Below are 20,981 nucleotides of genomic sequence, written 5' to 3'. Positions count from 1 at the left end.
TGAAAAAAGACTTATGGTTGCAGCAGATGGCAAATCACTTTAAGATCAAAATAATAATCAAATAACATATTTAAAAAAAGATACTAGTTAAATGAAAACCTGTCCACACTATGACTTGTATAAAATATTCATGACAGCTTTTTTCAGAATAGCAAAAATTGATTAGAATATTTATCTATGAAAAAGCAATAAAATTTGCCGAACTATTGGAGAAGTAGCCCTGGGTAGCTGAGTCCTGTTACCCCAGCCCTCAGAGTACCCCAATGTGCCTCCTATGGCTCCCCATCCCTATCTCTGGCCACCATGTTGTGGGAGGACTGTATGCATCAACATGGTGACCAACCTGGCCAGCACAGTCTCCCTGGCTGCTCCAAGCCACTTTCTTGCCAGGATGCAAGGACGTATGCACTGCCATGGCCCAATCCATTCCTGATATCCTGAAAAGAGGACTTCTGGGAAAGTGGTTGAGCAGAGTGTTCACGACAGTTTAAAAGCTGAAACACACTGAGGCCAACTCTATTGTGGTGAAGCGGCATGTTTGTGGCTCCAAGTCCTATAACTTTTGTTTCCGCCCAACACTCTGTTTGTTTTTATTCCTGTGCTCTGGTCTCTTCAGTAGACCTTGGGATCATCCCTCATGTGTACAGATCTAGCTACATATTTGTCCTCAGGCCACAGCAGCTAAACAAGCTACACTTGGCCGGATGCCTGCCTTTGCCCTTTGGACTCAGCAGGCTGATCCACTTCAAGCATGTATTTATTTACTTATTTATTTATTTACTTATTTACTTATTTATTTATACATACAAGCACTGGGTACAGCCAGAAGTATGGGAGGGTGAGAGAATTCACCAGAGCTAGAACGGGGAGCAGAGCAGGCAGACTGATGAAGTACACTGCTGAGGGGAGCAGCAGGCGGCAGGAGAGGTCTGCGCTGGCCATGTGGGACGCTCTCCCGTGGCCGGGGATCAAACTGGCGCTGCAGAGGCTGCGGGCAGCTTCGCAGCCCAGCACTCAACCACTGTGCCACCAGGGGAGTCCCAAGCATATCTGTTTTCTCCCTCCATGTGTGTGCCTCCTCTTGTCTCTCCTCAGAGGGTTAGTCTCTGTCTTCTGTATGCCGCTTTGCTTGCACTCTGGGCTTTCACTCAGTGACTAGACACCATCTCCTACTTGCAGCTTTGACTCTGAAACACTGGTAATATCTGGGGTAGGACAACTACATCCAATAATATGCCAGCCTATGAATGTCTTCTCTCTGTCTCCCTTTTCTCACGTCCTATAAAAAAAAAAAAACAAAAAACAAAAAAAAACAAAACAGATTTGTGTTGTTTATCCTCTTGCGTCTACTTTTGACTCATGTCCTACAGTTTTAAGTGTGGAAGGACCCACCGAATAATTCAACACTTTCCCCTGGATTTGTTCAATTTTACAACTACTAAACAATCACAAGAAACAAATTTCTGATATACACAACACACCTAAATCCTGGAGGTCATTACGCTGTATGAAAGACTCTAGTCACAAGGTCTTCATGATTGTATATGTTTAAGGTCTATAAAAGGCAGAAAATTAGTGATGAAAGATCTGTGCCTGGAGAGCTAGAGTAGGACAAGACAACTAACTACAAAGGAACACAGAAATTAGATGGGATAAAAGTGCTTGAAAATATATAGAAGAGAAATATCAACTCCAACAATGAATGTTGCTGCATTTAATCCATTTTCCCTACAGTGAAGCTTATAATAAACATACAAAAGGTGAAGAATAAACAATGCATCTGAAAAATTTTAGGTCATGGATAAATCAAAGCAAAATAGAGAAAGATGACATGTATCTCTAGTTACCTCTCAGTAAAAACTTGTAACACTCCAGACTAAATTCTAGCTAAGGCAGTGAGGAAAGAATATTTGCAAAACCCATGTGTCTTACTGCCAAGCATTGCTTACATTAGCTAAACCACTTAGAGAGTTCAGTGTTTTCAAATTGTGTTTCAGAATATTTTTTTTAATACTATGAACTCAGTATCATCACTCTATTTTCCACTCTCATTCTCTCAAAATAGAGACTACATGATGGACTGACATTATTACTCTGGGTGACATCATTACTAAAGAATGCACTTTTGTGTATTTTGGGATGCAAATTTGCATATTTTGGGATTTTAAACATTATGGGAGTTTAACTATCAATAAAAATATCAGAAGAGATAATTCACATAAATAAAAATGTATAGCTGAACCTTAAAACCTTAAAATTGGAGAATTGCTGATATAATCAAATAATTTACTACCTACCAAAACTGGGGCTAGAACAACCCCTACCTTACAATATAAAAATCAGTATTTGCTTCCAGATTCAAATATTAAGGGGAAAAGCCATTTTTTCCACCTCTACTTATGTGCAGGTACCTGAGATTTCAAGGCCCAGTATGCCATGAACCAGATTCCCTGGTTGGGGGGCTTCTGGGAACAAGGTTTGGAGTTAAGCAGCCATATTTGGTATATAGCTGAACACATGTGAGCTCAGACCTTGCTTCTGCAGCCCTGACTTATATCCTGCTACATCTTATGAGCAGGACAGAAGTCATTTGAACACATTAGCCAAATCTCTCTCTCTCTTTTCCCTTCCGTATAGCTTTTGGGTTTTATTCCAAATTCTTTTTTATTTTTTAAAATTTATTTATTTATACAAGAGCTGGGGTACAGACCAGAAGTGTGGGAGGGTGAGCAGAGACAGAGTATGGAGCAGAACAGACAGATGCATCAAAGACACTGTTGAGGGGAGCCACGGGCGAGACAAGAGAGGTCTCCCACACCCTGGCCCTCTGGGACTCCAACCCGCACTGCAGAGGCTGCGGACAGCTTCGGAGCACTGAGTTCAACCAGGGAGGCCCTTGTTCCAAATTCTTAAGTGGATAAAAATTTCACACCCAGGTCACCCTATTTCTCCTGGGGCTTCCCTGCAGCGCAAGGGGTAAGAATTACTTTCTAACTACAGCAAAATATTTCCATAGGAGAGGTCATATTGATAGAGGTCTAAAGGACAGGTCTCTCTTCCTATCCTACCAGATAATTATTCCTGCCTTCTTTATTTTCCCTCTACGTTTAACGACCTTATTGCCTTATATTCTAAGAATAAAGAACATCCCTAAGAAATACAGTTGAAATTGCTGACCACCAGGTGATAGCAAAACAAGCTGGTATCAACCTGAATCTCCCCAAAATGTCTAGGTGCCCTTATCACAATGATGAACGTGCTAACACTTGCCACTTCCCCACATCTACTCTGTGTAACTCTGGATAAATATCCCGGCCTTCTACCAAAGAGCAGGACAGTGGCCTTTCAGATATGAGTCTCGTGCCCTCCTTGATTTGTCAACAAGTTACTCTCCTTCTCCTCAAAATCCATTTCCTTTTATTGGCTAAGGGAAACTGAGACCAGCATTCTGTATCAATATGATTCAAGAGCAGAACATTGCCAAGTATCACTACTACAGATCTTGGCTATGTGGTACACTAATGCAAAAGTAAAAGATCTAAACATCCCTCCATTCAACTATGTGAATTACCCTAAGTCATTCCAACACGAGTTCATCCTTATTTCTGTCTACTGAAGACAAACCACAAGTACTCAGAAGAAGCCCAAAGTCACCTAATTCAGAAGAATAAACAGACTAGCACAACTGTAAGGAAAATATGCTACTGCTCATAATGCTGCTCTCAAATAAAAAAGCACAAAAAAACCAAACACATATTTAAGAAACATAAGCAATGTTAAAGAAATTTTCTATGAATATGAGAACAATTGGACCATTAAAAACTGGATTTATGAGTCTAAGGGCAAAAAAATATAGCACTATGTACTCTATATTATAGCAAGAACCAGGAGCATGGCATATTAAAAAAAAAAAAAAAGATGAACTAACTTTTCTGTATGGAAATGTAACAACCACCAAGAAAACATTATAAATTAGAAGGTAACACCCATAGCTAAAACCTCCCTGTAAAGCTTTAGAAATATAAGAAAATATACAGATAAGTCTTTGTGGTGGACTAATATTCGGTGGGGCTTCAGAGGTGGGGGTGGTGGTGAAAGAATTCATCAGAGACAGAGTAGAAAGCAGAAACACCAGATTTATTGAAATACACTGCTAAGAGAAGCAGCAGGTGAGATAGGGGAAGTCTGCACATGAAGAAAGACTTGGGGCTCCTTTTATAACCTGTTCTCACAGGCTTTTCATGACTGGGGGAGTCAGTTTGGACTACCAGCTCTCTGGCTCAGATGCCTGGTCTTGTGCCTGGTCTTTGCCATAGAATGTGTCCTGGCCCTATTTTCTCTTTCATGGTCAAACTGATCAGTCTTTTGGCCTGGTTGCTATAGCAACCATATCAATTTTCTTTATTTATTCAAGCCTCCCAAACCATCCTGATGGGAAGCAGTGGTGGCTTGTTTTTTAAACTTATTAAATGATGCCCTGACAGTCTCTACTTAAAGAAATTGGGGCAGCAGAATTAAGTGAGTCTGTAGAAGAATTAAAAAGTGAGAACTTAAACCAGGAAGCAATCTTACAGATTTTACTCTGTGAGAACTTACTTTGTTTCCCCAACAAAAACAAGTTTAAATTCACTTTATATAGATTGGGACATTGAGTTATTAAAAATGTGATCATTTGTTAATGTATCTGTAAGAGAAAAAAGGTAAATATCACACCTTACTCACTTCTCCAATTTCTAAAGAATATATTAGAACAAAATTGCTGGGTACTCTGTTAAAATCTCTATCTGTATTCTTGTTCTTTAGTATAGGCTAAAAGGCTAGTTTACCTTCAGGCAATAGAATCCTGCATGGGCTACAGGATGCAAACTGTTCTCAATTAATTTTTGCTCTCTGGTCTTCCAGAAGGTTTAGGTCCTGGGAAGTAGGAAGGTGGTATGTCCCAGAAACTTTTACACTATGTTCACATAAGCAGGCTGCAACTCAAATTATTTATATTTCTCAAATGTTCAACAATAAATAAAATGTGTGAGGTATAGAATAAAAGATTAGAGATACAGAGTAAAAGTCCCAACATTTTAGCATCCATTTAATAGGATTGCTAACAGGGGAAATCAGAATTTAGGGCATTAAACAATTATTGAAAAAATGTCTGGCTTGAGCTAATTTTCACATTTAGACAGTCCACCAAAGTCAAGTAGAAAATCATTTTAAAACTACATATATCTAGATATGTAATCATGATATTTCACAAGGATTAAGAAAAAAAAAATAACAATTGTCCTGGTATCATTACTAAATTTAAAAACTAAGCCCCCATCTTTTGCCCCGCAGGCAAGTTTGACATGCTTGAATGGATAAAGGGAGTGAGTGGATGGGCCTTGGGAATCTGGACATAAATCTGATAATCACAAAAGCTGATAATCTCTTATACTAAGTCAGATACACCCAAGACTAGTCACCCTGACCAATCAATGATGCCTGGAGTACAAACAGAACCTCAGGATCCTCCTCTCTGTACTGCAGACATTCTCTCTTTCACATGCTGCTCCTCTTAGAAGTGTGTTTCAATAAATCTGCCTGTTCTGTTCTCCAGTCTGTCTCCTGTGAATTCTTGCATCCCTGTGCCTCTGGCCAATTCGCCCCTTGACAACAATAATAAATATACCTCAAATTAGGAAAATTAACACCCATGTAACATGTCTCTTTCATAACTTTCAATGCTAATTGAATGAAAAAGTTTTATTTTCTCTTTAAAATTTTGAGTATCATTAATTCTATAAACAAGTTATATCTAACTTGAATTTTAGTTTCTAATTTTGTAAATTCTCATATAAATTTTAAAGTTGTGTGCTAAATTTGTAACAAAAAAAAACTGGGATTTTGATTGGTGAATCATTCTGTAAATATGTGAAGCATAGAATCTTAACAATATGGAGTTTTTGGATTATGAATATATTATACACACACAACCTTTAATTAAATCATAAGGTATCATTTAATAAAGTTAAAACTTTGGGCCTCCCCGGTGGCGCAGCAGTTCAGCGCTGGGCTACAAAGCTGCCTGCAGCCTCTGCAGCACCGGTTCAATCCCTGGCCGCCAGCGAGGGTCCCACATGGCGTGCTGCTCCCCTCAGCAGTGTACTTCGTCAGTCTGCCTATTCTGTTCCCCTCTCTGGCTCTGGTGAATTCTCTCACCCTCCTGCGCTTCTGACTGTGCTTGTATAAATAAATAAATAAATTTTTTAAAAAAAATAAATAACTAAAGTTAAAACTTTGTCTCTGCACTTTGCTCAGCTGAATAATGCTGGGAGTCACAAAATATATAAGAAAGGAAAACCTATTGAGTTACCATGGGAACCTGGCAACTAGTTCACATGAATAATAGGTGGAATTGCAGGGAATACAGAAACAGGACAAAAAGAACCAGTCAGAACACCTCCTGTGTGGAAGGCGCACAAAGATGGATGTACCAGAAGATAGCAAATGGCAGAGATCAACTCCCCTATTGCCAAATACTCCTTGTGTAATTATAGACAAATTATCTTTTTTCTAAGTTCTTCCATTTTTTTCAACATAAAATCAATCTCTGAGATCTTCAATTTCCATATCAATAAAGCCCTCGATGACTTTAAAATGCTTTCACTTCTTGCTTGATATTTGCTTCTATTTCACAGACAAAAAGAAAAAAACAAAAACAAAAACAAAAAAACAAAACAAAAAAAATGCATAGGAAGATTAGGTGACAAATAAATTGTCCACATTGGTGATCAATTTGGAATTGATTATATCATTTATATATTTAAGATTACATATATTTTTATTTCAAACATACACATCAAATCCCCTAAAACAAAAGTTAAAAATAGTAGTAATAAGTGCAAACACAAAGACAGAATCTGCCTGAAGGACATGAAATTATCTGTTTCAAATCATTATTTGGGCATAGCATACTGGACTTTTGGAGGTTAATGATGGTTGCAAAATGGAAGGAAAAAAACACACAAATGCTCTGAAAAATATGTCATGTCATAGTCAAGACAGTATCTAAGATGTATTGCATAAAATATTTGCAGCAAAATGCACTTCAATCTCTGCAGGATTCTCTACACTTGAAAGAGCAGATGTTCATTGTGTTTGATGAGCTACAGAACCAGCCTGCACGGAAAACAAAACAACCAGGAATGAAGTGACATTGACATGAGGCAAAAGGAGCCACTTTACAGCAAATTTATGTTTAGCCATTTTTGTCTTCCTTCAGATTCTGTGAAGTTCAAGTAACAGAATATGAAAAAAAAAAGATTATCCATTTTTGCTTGATTTTAAATTATGGATTTGCTTAATTCAGTTTTCTTCTCACAACTGGAGAAAGCATATTAAATGTGTGACATAGACTCTTGTTTTCAATGATAATATTAATACAAGAATGAATGTATTAAATTAATATGCTAAATTTTTCTTTCATATTCTCCTTGATCTCCCCAAAATAATTTTGCATATATTTTTGCAAGCAATGATACCTGTTTATATGCTTACTAAAGTACAAAGTTTATGCAGTGATAATTGTATGTTAGTGTAAATGCATCTGTGTTTGTGTATATTTAGTATATAAATAAATGAATATTTAAAGGGTTTTTTTTTTGTGTGTGTGTATCTGGCATTTTTTTTTCAAATACAAAGTACTTCAATCATAAAGTTCATTCCTAAGATAATATGTGGTATGTTCTGATATTATGAGACTTGTTATAAAATGTGGAAATAATTCCACTTATGTACTATACTTTCCATTTTCTACAATTCTGCCTATTTCCCCCAGCCAACTTGCCCCTTCAGAATCAACTGCTTCAAAATCAACTGCTATGGTTAGAGTCCTCATTTCATCATTGAGTGAGGAACTCAAGAACCCAATAACTCTGACTGATAACATTTTGGCAACAAAAATTTCATCAACAGCCAAACCAATTTTGATTTTATGTTCACAATTAAGATTTTTCCCCTATTTATGAGGTTTCCAAAAGTCTGATGCATTTGAAAATTATAAAAATTCACTGAGAATTAATCCAGGGCCTGGCTGCTCTCTGCGACAACCCTCTCCCTGCACTACTCTATGAGGCCGCTAAGGAAAATAGGTGGATGACTCTTTCCATCTCTGTACCACTGTCCCCAAAATGTCTCAGTCACTGTGTACACTGTGATAGTGCCCAGGTAGGGCTACGGTGAGAGCTGGGCCCTGCCTTGTGCTGGGGGCTGGAGGTCAGGGAGGACAACACAGGAGGGCAGAGTTAGAGCTGGGCAGGTAGGGCCACTGGGTATATGTGGGAAAGAAGATCAGATCCTCAGTAGGCACTTCTATCCCATCTGAACCCCTACTGACTGGCTCTCTCCCTCCTGCCTTCCAGTGATACGGAACTTACTTGAAGTAAGTAGGGGCCCCATATAAAAGTTTCCCCACATTTTCCTGGAAACCCCAATTTCAGGCACCATTACTGTATTTATAAAAATTTTTGATAAATCTTTAAATAAACATGATTTAACTAAAAAAAAGTTATAAAAATCAACTTTTCATTTCTAACTGATATGTCATTTGACAGCATTGTAATTCTTCATGTTGAAATTAAAAAAAAGAACAAGTTATAACACTGAGCACAAGATGTGATAGCTAAGCATAACCTCTCCCCCCTTCTTAGCGTGAGAATTGGGGGATGATCAGGAAAGTGTAATTCATTGTAGATAAAGGTCTCTGGAGACAAAACGACTCTAAAGTGTAACATGGTAATAAATATCAAATTTAATTATACATGTATCCAGAATCAGACTTCGTCAGCATAATTTTGCATTTGTTATATCTTTTATTATTCTATTGCACTGAGTAATAGAAGAGTGAAAATTAAAATATTAATCATAGGGCCTCCCCGGTGGCGCAGTTTCTGCCATCTGCCTCATCAACACAAAACACACTATAGTTCATAAAACCTTCGATAGAAAATAATTTTCATTAGTGTGCAATTAAAAAAAAAAAGAGAGAGAGAAAGAATATAGTTTTCAAATCAAGCATCCAAAATCCAAAATTACCCATCCACTCATGGGTAAATGCCCATCTAAACAGGGTGGCCCAAAGCAGGACCACTGAGGCCCAAAAGATTGCCACAATTCTAAGGTACCTCCGGGTGGAGACCCACAGGAAAAGGGCAGAAGGAGTCAGGCAAGTCTGGGACTAAAGAGGCAAAATCAAAATACAAATCAATGCAAAGGTTGCCATTGTCAACCTCCCGACCAGTCTCTCCCCCACATCCCTGTTTCTTTCAAGTGTCTCCTTCCATGTCTCCCAAGTTCCTGATACAAGTCCAAGGACATGTGCCTCCTCCAGGTCCTCCTGATCTCTACTCAGTCTTCTCTAGCTTCTCCTCCCTCCTCATCTCCACCTTTCTTTAGGGTGGGGCAGGAAACCTGGAACCATCCTTTCCCTGGGTATTACCTTGTTAAAAATTAGTATATTGTTGATAAATCAGGTTAATTATTATTATAGAACTTGTTGTTTTCTTAGAATCTGCCAATAAAATAAAAGACTACATAAACATGCAATATTTTAAGAAAAAACTTTTACATTTACTTTTGATATATTAGAGAAGCAATCTATCAGTACATAAATAACCTATATATTTCTATTAGTGTAGGTACATATGTATTATAAGGAAATTACCATATAATTAATATAAATTAGTATAAATATGTTATAGTATTATATTTAGTGCATTTTATGTTTATATTTAATATTAAATATATGTGACACAAAATATAATGTAGATTATAATGCATGTATATATAGTCTTTCCCATATATATATATATATATATATATATATATATACACACAAATTTGGAAAAGTTAAAATCAAACTCAAAATAGAAAATAGATTCCAAAACAGAGAAAAGTGAATAGTGATAAAAAGGAATGTTTTCCTTTGTTTATAGAATAAGTCTAAGTTGTTAATGCAAGAAGCACATTATTTTGTTTCTTAAAATCATCACTAAATAATAGATGTTACTCAACTTCTTGGTAATTCCTTATGTTCACATTTATTTTCAGTTTGTGTTACTATTGGGAAATGTTTGCATTTCAAAATAAGACTCTAAAATATAAGATGTTGAATTAGAAATCTTGCCTCAAGCAGTTGGAAACCAGACACCACCACAACAGAGTTACAGAATACATGCTTTAAGAAGGAGAGGTAGAAAACACATCTGTAAACTAGCTTGTCAAGAAAAGCAAACATATGCCATAAAGTATTTGGACTTTTTAGTTATCTAAAAAACTGTATTTTTGATAAATAATTTAATATTCGTTCTTCAAAGAGCATTTAATACCAGTGTTTTCATGTTTCTTAGGAGGTCAAGTTCATGAATTTGGCAACAATACTGTCAGTATAGTTTAACCTAGAAACATTAGACACCCTGGTGAGAGTTTAATGGCCTCAAACAAGTGGACCTCAATGAAAATGCTAAAATCTCCTCAGGAACAAACCACCAAAATAGGGAAAAAGACTTAGAATAGTTCTACAGAATTTAGTAACATCTTCCTGTTCTGAAGTCAACAATGCTAACATTTGGAGTTGTTCTCAATATCACAGGAACATTTAAAAAGGAAATCATAATAACATGAACAAATCAGTCCTAGGAATAACAATCTCATATATATACAGATTTACTCATTTGCTGCAATGACTAATGTAGCAGCTATGTTTTCCTCTGTATTTGTGCATGTATTTAACCTTAGAATAGAAGTCATTTTTACCTACATTTCACAGATATATGTATATCCAAATTTGCTAATACTAACAAAATTATGTGTTTGAAAATTAAGTTGATTTTTGTAATGGTATGAAGAGATAATAACTTCAGTACATGTTCACCTGAAATTAATATTGATTTTATTCTATGCCAACAAAATAACTAAGAAGACAGTGTTTGATTACACTACTAGGGCCTGGTGCCCTTGCTGTGTTTGAAATTGCCTTGATGTTACAGTGGAAGTTCACTAACAATGAATCTTTCCCCAGTGGCCAGAGAACAGAAATGTTCACAGAGAAATGATGATGGTAAAAATCATGATGTTTATTAAATATATTTAATACACATAGCATGAAGCAAGGGAAAAGAGATGTTAATACATTTAAAATAGAATAGAAGTATACTAGAAGGGCCTTATTATTTGAATTCCTCTAACAGTATTCAATTGTCTTTGCTTCTCCTGTGATGATATGTTACCAGAATGAGAGCTGAGATTTAAGCAAGGGAGCCCAATGGGTGAAGTGTCCTTGTGTCTCTGTGATAATGACACACAAATGCTTGCTGTATCAGAGAAAAACAAGGACAAACTTGCCCAACAAATAGTTGTAGCTTGCTAATTAACTTGCTGAATAGTCATGAGTTTATGTGAGTGTCTTGGGAATATAACTGTCAGGCTAAAATGGGTGTCACCAATGGGTGACTGAATTAATATCTCATGAATAATGAGTGCTTCATATGTCTCATGTATATTTAATATATCCTGCTATTTAGTGCCTCTGGTATCTCATGCATATTTAGCACCTCATGAATAATCAGTGTTCTTGGCCTTTCCATAGTCTTTATGTTTAACTCATACATACTCTACGTACTAAGTTCTTATCTATACTTAACAGTTTATGGATTCCATCCATATTTTCCTTACTAGAATGAAATATCTTCAAACAATACAACAAAAAGCTGTCCTCAGTTATTGAACTCTGACCTGCTTTAAACAAGTTACAATAATCAGAATTTTAAAAGTTAGGGAAAAGTTACATGTGTGAAAAAAAAATATATATATATATATATTTCTCATGATAGTGTTTGTGTGTGGGGGTGTGTATAGATGATAAGTGATAGATGGATAGATATATCAATAGATATTAAAGACAGGATTGCATTATACATAATAACGAGCACCTAACTTAAATATAAGAATTAGTTTAGGGCCTCCCTGGTGGTGCAAGGGATTAAGATGCAACCTATGAAGCTATCCGCAGCCACCGCAGCACGAGTTCACTCCCCGGGCAGGGAGCTACCCATATGGCTGAGGAGACCTCTCCTGACTCACCTGCTGCTCCCCTCAACAGTGTATTTCAGTCATTCTGCCTGTTCTGTTCCCCACTCTGTCTCAGGTGAATCCTCACACCCCCCACACCTCTGGCCTGTACCCCAGTTCTTGTATGCATAAATAAATAAATATTTTTAAAAAGTTATTATTTTAATTTGGCCACCTGGCACTCATAAGGTCATAGTTATTAGAAATGTTAAATTTCTATTTTGATAATTAATTCTAATTAATTGACAAGAAATTTAGCAATATATTTATTTCAAAATAATTATTTAAAAAATACTGAATTAGGGGCCTCCCTGGTGGGGCAAGCGGTTAAGTACCACACTATGAAGCAATCCGCAGCCTCTGCACCATGAGTTCGATTCCCGGCCGGCCAGGGAGCAACCCACATGGCGAAGCAGACCTCTCCTGTTTCACGCACTGCTTCCCTCAGCAGTGTATTTCGGTCAGTCTGCCTGTTCTGTTCCCCACTCTGTCTCTGGTGAGTCCTTTCACCCCCTGCATGTCTGGCCTGTACCCCAGCTTTTGCATTCATAAATAAATAAATCTAAAAAAATTGAATTACCAGAAACAACTAGTCATTTTATAAATTAAATTTATGGATGTGGTTTTAAACATTCTCTCCCATTATTTGTTCTAATAAAATGTGTTATTGCATATAGCAGTTTAATTCTACCCTCTTTACTACATAAATAATACTCTCACACAAATGTGTACAGTGCTGTGTTCCCTACAAAATGATTTAAATCTGACAGTAATATAATGTATAATGTATGTTCTAATAATCTACTCATTATCTTATTTACTGCAATTTTATGGTATCATTATAGTTGTTGAATTTCTAAAATTTTGCAATGTGCTGCAAATACGTGTGTTTGCAATAAAGTTTCTGCCAGGACTTATATCAGGGTTAACCCGGACTTACAAAAACAGAAAGTTTCCTGTTTAATTTGTAGAAGAGTTTTTTTTTTTTAGTTATTTACTTGATTTTGATAGTTTTCTTTTTTTATGATTAATATATCATTTTAATGATTAATATATCATTCATAAATATCATTCATAAATACTCATAATATATCATTCAAAAATACTTTTCACTGGTTTCACTAGTCAAACCATCTAGGCCAAAAGTTTTCCTTTTGGAAATATTTTCCTCAGCATTTATTTTGTTAACAAATATGGAGCTGTGCAGCTTGTCTTTCTTTGGAGTCAGTTTTAGCATGTTAATTTTTTTCTTAAAATTAGCATTTCATCAATGCTGTAAAAGTTGTTGGCATAAAATCATCTATAATATTCTCATATTTTTATATCAATAAGATATTTGTACTATTTCCTTTTATTCCCGATGTTACTAAATAGAGATGGACTTATATTTTTTGTCAGGATTATTGATGTGTATTTTAATATTATGAAAGAACATATGTAGGCTTCATTTATTTTATACTGTTTGTATATTTCCTGTTGCAATGATTTTTGATCTTACCTCCATTATTTCTTTTTCCCTATTTACTTGGATTTGCTTTGCTATTTTTTTTTTTCTGTCTGTCTTCTTGAGAAGTACAATGAACAGAAGTTAATTCTTAAAATAACATGTTTAAGTTATTTGAAAATTACTTTTTGTACATTTCCCCCTATTTTGTATATCCTACTTCTTGCTTCTTTAAATTCTTGTAATTTTAATTGGATATAGAATATTGTTTATAAAATAATAAGATTGTTTAAGCAACTATGTTTTTTCTTTTCTGAAATAAAAAAGTATTTTTTGGACCTGTGGCTAAATGAAAAAGTTGAACATTCAAGTTTGTATCATTGATCAATTTGTTTTGTATATAAATGACAAATTTAAGAAAATTTATATCAGGTTTATGGTAGTTTAGCACAATTATAATAGCAGTTCATATATTCTTCAATCCGAAGTTAATTTTACCATAATTACATAAACATAATAGTTTGAACTGTAGAATTTTTACAAGCTAATGTGACTTCAAATTAGCAAAACACTAATAGTTCCGTAACATTATTGCATGTGTATGTGTTTGGTTCATATATCCTCAAATGAATGCCCATATTATATAATATGAAGAAATACTCCACAAAACAGAATTAGAAAAGTACATTACATTTCTTTCCAAACAATGTAATATAAAACAATGTGGTTTAGCGTATGTGTTATGACAAAAATCTAAGGATAATTCATTAGCCAGCCATAAAAATATTATTTGAAATGGTGTCAAAAGATATTGTTAGTGAGTTGAAAAATGAAAATGAACAGGGTGTATAAATATATATATGATATATATACATAAATGTGATCTATATGATATATATATGACATCACCCATTTTTTAAGGCCTGAATTTAGACATTGTTTCAAAGTTAAGATAGAATGAAAACATTTTTAAATATTATAGGAGTTAGTAGGATAGAGAAGTATATCCACATAATTTTTTTTATTTTAAAAAAAAAATATTTATTTATGCATACAAGAACTGGAGTATAGGTGGGGGGGGGAGGGGAAGGGGGAAGGTAAGAGGATTCACCAGAACAGAGTGGGGAGCAGAACAGGTGGATCAATTGAAATACACTGATGAAGGGATCAGCGGTGGAAATAGGAGAGGTCTGCTTGTGCAATGTGGGTTAACTCCCTAGCCAGGATTGAACTCGAGCTTCAGTGGCTGCGGATAGCTTCAGAGTGCTGAGACTTAACCCCTTCCACCACCAGGGAGGCCCAAAATTTCTTTATTGATGTTGCTAAATTTTGGGGGGAAAAAATCAACAAAATATAGAAAGAAATGACTAAGGGAGTTAAAAATAAAGGAAGAGATAATGATATTAAACATACAAATTGTTGCATACATGTTTCTTAGAATTCTCCCATGAAGCAATCTGGAGTTTTCCTTATGAGAGGTTAACTGCAAATTTAATTTCTTTAATAGATATGGGACTAATCTGATTTGATATTTGTTTCCTAACATAGGCATTTAGTTATATAAGTTATTTTTATATATTGCTCTGGACATATCCCCCATTTTGACATATTGTATTTTTATTTTGTCAAAAATCTTTAAATTTCTTTTGCTAACTTATTTTTAGCCTTGATCTGTTTAAAAGTATGTCTATTTGGTGCATCAACATTTAGCGGTTTTCTGGATATCTTTTTATTACATCTGACAGTAAATGTCCATTTTAAATTCTGTACAAAGAATAGGAAACAAATTCCATAGGATTATTAGATTAAAAGGAAATGTTTAATTAGGAATCACATTTGCATCTGATAATATGGACGCTAATACATAACTTACATTTCAGTTGTAAAGAAATCATTTAGTATTGCTTCTGAATTTTACTAAAAATAGAAATATTTTTGTTGATAAATGATTTTTCTGGTCTGAACAAAGAAGAAAGCAAAAGGAAAGCTACTATAGGTATAACAAAATGCTATTTTATAATGGACTATCTCATAAGAGACAAATGATTTTAAATTCAAATAGTTGTTTCATTATTTTTAACAAATAGAAGACCATGCAGATTACAACATAAATATAAAGTTTAACCAGTGTATAATTGCCAGATTTGTTTTTCCTAATTTAAATATGCTTAAGCATCAATACATCTGGCCAAAGATGTTACTTCTTGGGTTATGTAAGTAGAAAGTCTTATAGCATTTATTATAATGTGCTAGATAGTCCTAAATACATAAAGATTTTGTTGGCCTCCCCCTTGCCGCAGTGATTGAGTGCTGGGCTGCGAAGCTGCCTGCAGCCTCTGCAGCGCCGGCTGAGAGTCCCACATGGCGCACAGACCTCTCCTGCTGCCCGCTACACCCCTCAGCAGTGTACTTTGTCACTCTGCCTGCTCTGCTCTCCCCTCTGGCTTGGGTGAATTCTCTCACCCTCCCATGCTTCTGACTGTACCCAATGCTTGTATAAATGAATAAATAAATCTTAAAAAAAAAAAAGATTTTGTATACATATCTACAGGTTATGTTAGTTATTAAATCAATAGGCATTTTGATTATCAAATTTGGCCTTCATTATGTCAAAACAGATTTCGTAGTATATTAATCTGGTAGAAAATTGTCATAGAATAATTGCCTTTTTAAAATTTTTGTTTTTGGACTAATTTAAAATGTATATCTTTGTATATATTCAAAACAATTAAGAGGGCTATGATTTGATATCTTAGCTGACTTCATATAGTGCCATTAGAAAACAGACAAATTTAAAACAACGTATGTGCCAACATTACTAAAATACTATTTCAGTTAAAGGGATTTCTTTGAATTAATATGATAGTCACTGTCTCAGAGAAGAAGCCTGCCTGACACTTCACAGAAACATAATACTCTAGACTAGGTGTTAAAACTAACCACGGTCCCTTCTATCCAAGGAGATTTTATTTTGGTTTTTGCTTCTTGTCCCTTCCTGCCACTAATTTTGATTTTTGTTTCTTGACCCTTACTGCCACTAAAATGGCCTATCTAGCTAAAGAAACAGAATTTGTAATTTTAAGTATAATAAAGAATAAGGTTAAGGACCTCCCCTGGTGGCGCAGTGGTTGAGCACTGGGCTGTGAGGCCCCCCACAGCCTCTGTAGCACTGGTTCCTTCCCGGCCGCTGGCGAGATTACCACCAAAAAAAGAATATGGTTGAACTCTTAGATACATATCTTTCCACAAATTCTTAGTCTTCATAAATCCCATCCTTCAGTTCTCTGCCCACTGACTTTCAAGTACTAAGTAACATTGATTTTATTTGGTGTGGAAAATACCATCTGTATTCTCATGTAATTCAACCATGGAGAATCTTTCTGAAAATATTCCCTGTCACTCACCTTGACAATATGTATGTATAGTTATATTAGTATTGTTCTAATAATTCTAAAGAAAAAAGAATTTTTTTTTATTTTCTAAAAAAGATCTAGATAATAAAATATAATAGAATATTGAGAGACAAGTGAGTGACTTAATTTTGTAAGTAGACAACTGAGATTCAGAGATTTGAGAGGTTAGACAAAGTTGGCATCTATAGTAGCAACATAATTTTCAATGAAACCCATTTTTATGGAAATAATCAAACTACTTATATTTCAAATAATTTTGTACCTACTAAAATGATCAAAAACATTTTAGTGTTTCAGAAAAATGACAGAAAAGTTTTAAGACAATCTTGAAAATTGAGCTTTTCAAATTAGTATTTATTTTTATTTCTTATAGTTCTATGGAATGTAATCAAAATAGTTTGCATGTTAAATTGCCTGTGAAAGAAACCATCTTTTTAGTAGAGAGAACTACATCAAAACTCAGTTCTGCAGATCAAGTTATCAGTGAAATATTGGTCTGTTTATGACTAAACATTATGATTCATTTCAGTTTTTTTGTGTTAATATGATAAATAATATTGTACAGAGAAATCCTTAAGATTTACTTATATCCCACCCCTACTATGCACATGTAGCCACTTTCAAATTCCCAAGAAATAGTTTACATGATGTATAATATAACAATGTAGGGTAAATGGTTTTCAGGCTTCTCTGCCCTCCCACCATTAGGATTGTCCTGCCTGATGGGATACCTGCAGTTGTTATATTGTTGTAAGTTGTCTTGTTTACTTCTGTGGGCCATGGGAGTAGTATTGAGATAGTCACTGAGAGAAGCAGAAGCCAGAGAAGCCCAGAGTGAAGATTTGCCTTCTGGCTCCCGGCCCTGACACCCCTGCCTGCAGTGTACCTGGTTGCTGCTCTACATGTAACAACTCAATAAAAGCCTGAGAAAGTCACCAAGGGCTCCAGGACTCCTCCTTTACCCCCATCTGCTCCCATCATAGATATCCTGCTCTGTTTCCATCCTGGCACTACAAACAATTAGAAGGTAAGTCTGAAATGTACAAAGGACCAACAATTTTACTTAAACATTGTCTTCACTGGATCTTCTAATAGTTTATCATGCTGAGCTCAGAAAATGCTTATAGGTTACATGGGTAGTTCAGTGGCAATGAAATGAAAAGAGTAATTTCAAAATGTGAATTTTTTTTTATCAAATCCATAGGCTATTGGGCTTGGATTAATGGAGAAAAGTAAATTAGTTAGCATCCATAGATATCAACAGAACTGTCAATAACATTCATCTTTACTAAATCAATTTACCAATCATATTTCAACTTTTATTGACTTTTGTAGAAAACATTGTAATGAAAGTTTATATAAAAGACTCAAAACCTTAGATTTTACAAAGTTTTTAATTAAAATTACATGGGAAGGGTTAACAAGAAGTATATACATCCATTAGTAAAATTTAACTTTTAGTCATTGACTTACTTTTTAAAGCATTTCCAATGCAGTCCAGGAAGGTAGAATATTGTAATGATTTATAATTATACTTGTGACAAAAGATGATGGTAAATATTTCTTAGAACACAAAGGATTATGTAGAATATTGATTTACTAAGCATTTATATTGTTGAAATTTTTATTTTTTATTTAATTATTTTTTTATAGGCATGTTTTATTTATTTATTTATTTGTTTGTTCGTTTGTTTTGTTTATACATGCACTGGGTACAGTCAGAAGCGTGGGAGGGTGAGAGAATTCACCAGAGCCAGAGCGGGGAGCAGAGCAGGCAGAAGGACCAAAGTACACTGCTGAGGGGAGCAGCGGGCGGCAGGAGAGGTCTGCGCGCCATGTGGGACCCTCCTCTGGTGGCCGGGGAGCAGCCGGGAATCGAACCAGTGCTTCAGAGGCTGCGGGCAGCTTCGCAACCCAGCGCTCAACCGCTGCGCCACCGGGGAGGCCCGAAATTTTTATTTTTATAAACTATTTTCATCTAACTAATATGAACACCTTGATGGTGTAGAGGCTGATTGTCGGTCTGTCCCGCAGGCCGAAGGGGTTCAGGAACACTGCAGAGGGGCTGGGGATGAAAAGACGCCTGCACTCACTTGGCTGGAAGCAGGAACTCTCTTTATTACCGAGGGGAGGCCAGTTACTGTTGCATCAGACTCTGCTGACTCATCCTTGGGCAGAAGCAAACACCACCCCAGGTCCCCCAGCTGGTGTGAGCCTGGTACTGACAGCTCCCCCGTTTTTACTTTATTGATGGGGGGGACACACACCCGGCCTGTCTTAGGTTGTGGCAGTCGTACTCACGTGCTTACCCATCATAGCCACCCACTATCAGGATCCTAGGTAAGGTAGTGGAGCTGTCTTAGGTTGCTACGGGTACGCCACCATCTTACCCGTCATTGGCCTACAGGTGGTCAAGGGCAATGTTTATCCACACCCTGGGATTTTCAGTGGGCTGTAATGGAGAAGAGTGCACGTTTTGGAGAGCTACTCGCAGATTTTTCGTCTATTCCACTGGCACCACAGGATGTAGAAAATGATTTCCAGGCAGAAGAGGATTTTACCTAGGAGTGATATTACTTCCCCCAAGGATTTTTTCAGTCCCCAGGCCTTTGAAAGCCAGGAGAGGGCCTAATCAGGATTATATACTGAAGCATGGATGTTGTTAATGGTTAGAATTTGATTAGCCAAGTGTGCAGTAAAATTGAGAAAGGTTTGGTTCCACGGGCCGCGCAGGTAGGCATTAAGGGTATGAACTTGAAAGGAATAGTTGAAAAGGATGGCAGGTGTAACACACGTGAAGGCATAGGTAGGAATACAAGAAACATGAGCAGTTAAAGTCAATATGTTGATTTCTTCCTATATTAAGGAAACTTGTGGATTCAACTGGAGTAGTCCGACTGCGAGATGGTCGTTGATGGAATTTTGTGTGAGAAAGGTACTGGAGACTCTGGTGTAGTCCGACTGCTTGATGGTTGTTGATGGAATTTTGTGTGAGAAAGGTGCTGGAGACTCTGGAGTAGTCCGACTGCGAGATGGTTGTTGGTATCTGCGTTGAGTACGAAGTTGGATAGATCTAGGCCGCCGACCACCACGGCCGCAGCTGCCAGCGTCAAGAAGACGGAGATCAAGGCGCCAACAACCAATGCTGGACCTGCTTGTCGATTTCGGATGATTACCTGAGAAGCATACTCAGACACATTGACAGGCATAATAACGACCTTAGGGAAATGCATAACAACAAAGGAACTGCTGAGGGTTCTGGACCAACAAGAGGAAAGGTGACAGCTACAATTGAGGGAGGATTGATTGTTGAACGATAGATTGAAAGACACTATAGAAGGGAGTCCAGTGGTGGAATTGGTAGACAAGAATGACGGGAGAATACCCCCTTTCTGGAAACTGGCAGAAGGAAAGGGGGATTATTAACTATTGTCCAATGAATCGTGTTGCAAAGGAGGGGGGGTGCTTGCAGTTGGAGGTGGAAGAGTAGTAGCAGGTGGAGGGTCATTTTCAGAAGGTTTGGAGAGCGCCTCTTCGTTGGGAGGATCGGAGGGCGGACTATGAAGTAAGCGAGTCAGCCGAAGAGGCATCCAACGAGGCTGAGGTTGACCTGGAGGAAAGATACAAAGGGATCTGGGTGCCTAGGCGAGGACCGGAGCTGGTGGTTGTCATTGAAGGGAATGGGGATCTTTCCAAAAAACTGAGCGGATAGAATGGTTGGCCTGTGTTTGCCAATGGACCTCCGCTCTTGTTAATTTAGTTTGGGTGTCCAAGGAGGCAAAATTAATAGTAAACAGAGCCTTGGACAGGCGAATGCGAGGGTCTGGTGGGGTGGAATTAGATTGTTTTTGTATTTGATTTTTTAAGTGTTGATGGGCACGTTCTATGAGAGCTTGTCCCTGAGGATTATAAGGAATACCTGTAATATGAGTGATATGATGGTCAGAGCAAAAGGAGGCAAAGGATCGGCTAGCATAAGCCGGGCCGTTGTCCGTTTTGATAACACGAGGCTGCCCCATGTA

This window comes from Talpa occidentalis, unplaced genomic scaffold (assembly GCF_014898055.3).
Source record: "Talpa occidentalis isolate TD23 unplaced genomic scaffold, MPIMG_talOcc4v2.1 talOcc4.4, whole genome shotgun sequence".
NCBI lineage: Eukaryota > Metazoa > Chordata > Mammalia > Eulipotyphla > Talpidae > Talpa > Talpa occidentalis.
This window is presented reverse-complemented; position numbering follows the sequence as displayed.